Source organism: Gekko japonicus, unplaced genomic scaffold (assembly GCF_001447785.1).
Source record: "Gekko japonicus isolate JY-2015 unplaced genomic scaffold, Gekko_japonicus_V1.1 scaffold557, whole genome shotgun sequence".
NCBI classification, from domain to species: domain Eukaryota; kingdom Metazoa; phylum Chordata; class Lepidosauria; order Squamata; family Gekkonidae; genus Gekko; species Gekko japonicus.
In genome coordinates, this window is record NW_015175986.1 from 815,877 (window position 1) to 819,004 (window position 3,128).

The following is a 3,128-nucleotide window of genomic DNA, read 5'->3' on the forward strand; positions in this document are numbered from 1 at the left end:
GTCTTCGACTTCCCATCGGTACATCCCGGACACGACCGGTCTCTCAGGTTCTGGGTACAGTCCTTTGTCAAACAGACTCTCTCTAAGTCCACTGCCTCGGCGGAAGTAAACTTCCCTGGTGCCTTTGGCGTTATACAAAGTCCAATCATCCTGCACCAGTACCATCTGCGGCCCCCATCGTGAAGGAGTTGGAGGTGGCCAAGACAGGTACGCAGGTAACCGGGGAACCGCTCCCCCCACCGCACCTGACGTAGGTATGGTGGTCATGGTGATCAACGATGTGGAGGTTGCAGGGACCGATCCCGTGTCCCCCTCCGTTGTAGGTAGGTTTCCCTCTGCCCCGCTCATGATCACGTCAGATTCGGGACGATAGGAAGATAGAGAGTTCTAACACTGTGTTGGATCCCCAAGCATCGAGAATAAATCCACGTTTAAAGAAAAGCAAAATTTATTTCAAAGCGTTGGAAAGACACTCAAACACGTTCTTTGTTAGAACTGACTACAAACGGTTAGGGCAAGCATAATAAAGGGATTTGAAACAGGTACAGAACCAATGGGTCACGTTCCCGCTGGCGGGTGAAAGGAAACGGTTGCGCGCTCATTCCCTGAGAACCAGGTTATCTCCAGACATAATACAAGTGCAGTTCCCAGGCTCTAAAAGCAACAAGCTGGCAATAAGCGTACTCCCCCAATACATCCTCCAGTTGTTTGGCTTAGGCATTACAGCAGAGTAAAATACAGGCGCACAGACGGGGGGGGGTGTGTTAACAACTGTACAGAGATACAAGCAACACAGAACACCATGGCAGCTTGCTGACATAGAGGTGTTTGAATGTGGTTTTGAGCTGCACTTTCCCCTCCCAGTTGAGAAAATGTAGAGCAAACGCTAGACGCAGAATAGCCCCCTGACAGAGGAAAAGCAAGAAGAAACTCCAAGAATCCTCCTCGTGACTGCCTGTGCCTTTCCAATTACACGGCTTGGATGTACAAACGCACACACATTTCTCTTGTTTACTATTATCTATATTTAGCTGATTAATTAATAACTAGCCCAGCTCTGAGGAGGCCTGGCAGCCAGTGTGGATTTACGGGGCTAATTTCAGCAGGCTGTGAGTCCTTTGATGCCATCTCCTTTGCAAAGAAATTAGTCCTCCTCTCACCTGCTCCCTTTGCTATTTGTGGCCCGTCGGAATTTGGAAAGCTAAGGAGGGGGTTGATTTAAGTGCCTTTTTATCTTTTTTTGGGGGGGAGGAGGGGTATAAAAAAGCCGGCTGGCCCTTAAAGCTTTCTTTCACCAGAATATGCAAAGAGGTTTGCTCCGTTCAGGGGAATGCGCAGCCCTGCAGCGAAGTGTGCCTGCAGAAATCCCAGCATGGCTAAACCACACAGACTTTGTGCAGTTGCAGTGTCCTTGTGGAGGAGGGTTGCCAACACCAAGCTGGGGGATTCCTGGAGATTGGGGGGGTGGCACCTTAGAAAGGTGGAGTCTAGGAAGGGGAGGAACCTCAGTGGGGTCTGATGCCACGGATTCCACCCTCCAAAGCAGCCACTTTCTCCAGGGGAATGGATCTCTGCAGTCAGGAAGCCAGGCAATACGGGAGATCTCCAGGCCCTGTTGTGGAGCAATGTGGGACACCCTCTAGTGTGGAGCAATGAGGATGGGCCTGATGGGTTCGGGGGGTGGGGGAGGTATGTGGCAAATCAAGTGTCTCTTGGACTGGGAGCAACCACGTACTCTGCCCGCAGCTGGGGCCAAAGCAACCTCTCAGCAGGATTCTCCCTCTGTCCTCCTGGGCCATCGTCTTCCACCAGTGGACAAACAATTCCCCCGTTCTGTTTGGCATTTCTTTCTTTCAATTGCTGTTTTATGTCTATGTACCATTTTAAAGTTGGTGTTAATGTCTTCTTAACTGTTTGCCGCCTAACTGGGTGGAAAGACAGGATAGGGATGTTTTAAATAAAATAATGACGAGGCCGATGTGGGAACGGCTCCATGTGCCTCAGCGCCCTCTTACAAGAGAGCCCCAGAACTCCAGGAAGCCCATCCCGTGGCCAAGTCAGACACGCTGGTGGGAAAGGCTCAAAGGGAAGGAAGATCTCCACCCGTAGAAGGCCAGTCATCATTGGCTCAGGGGGAGCTGGTGGGCTGTGGCCAAGGCGGGACCTCCCCCTCTGCTCACTGAGGTCCGCCCCCCCCCCGTGTTTGTGTGTGTGGCCTGGGTCACCCCACGTCTTCCGTGCTCCGTCTTCAGTGCCCACCTCACCTCCCTCCTCAGCAAGCTTCTCTTTCGAGGCTGAGGAGTCCCACCCACCCACCAACTCACCACACCACAGCACACCACCAGGAGCAAATCTTGCCTGGCATGCCTGAGAGGAGCCCCTCCCTCCCGGTGTGGATCTTGTGGGGATCTGACCGAGGTGCTCCTTCCTTGGTGGCAGGCAAACCTGCAGCCCTCACGCTTAAGGGGGGCCGGCCAGTGGCAGGGGCCCTTGCTGGTGACGTGACGCTGTTGCTGGAGATCCCCCGAGATCAGTCTCGGGGTGTCCAGAGGCAGGGCTGCTGCCGGGTCCTTACCTGCTGCTGGAAGGGGGGGATTTGGGGGGAGGGCGTTCCGGGGGTGGGCAGGGAACGTTGTTGACATGATGCTGTTGCTCCCGGAAGTGATGTCATTGTGTCGGCAATGTCAGGGTGACGCTCTACTTTCTGGACAAAACCCTGTGGCAAAAATGGCTACAAACCATAGAGTTTTGCCCAAAAAGTAGAGTGTCACCCCCAGTGTCACCAACGCGATGACCTCACTTCCGGAACTGAGGTCATCGTGTCAGTAGTGTTGCTGAGGAACATCTTGGGGTGGGGCTGGGTTCCCCTAACATCCAGTGGCAGGCCCGAGCCCGCAAAAGCAAGGGATCCCCCCACCCACCCCCATCTGGGGGCTGGCAAGCCGACCCGGAAGTGACATTCGTGCATTGCTGGGAGATGCCAGGAATGCGCTGGCATTTGCGGAAGAGTTTTGTCCAAACTCCAGAGCATCCCCAGCAACACACTGATGTCACTTCCTGGCACACAGGGAAAGACTTCAGCGTCTCAGGAGGACACTGCCGGGGTCTCCCCCCCCCCCCCCCCCGCA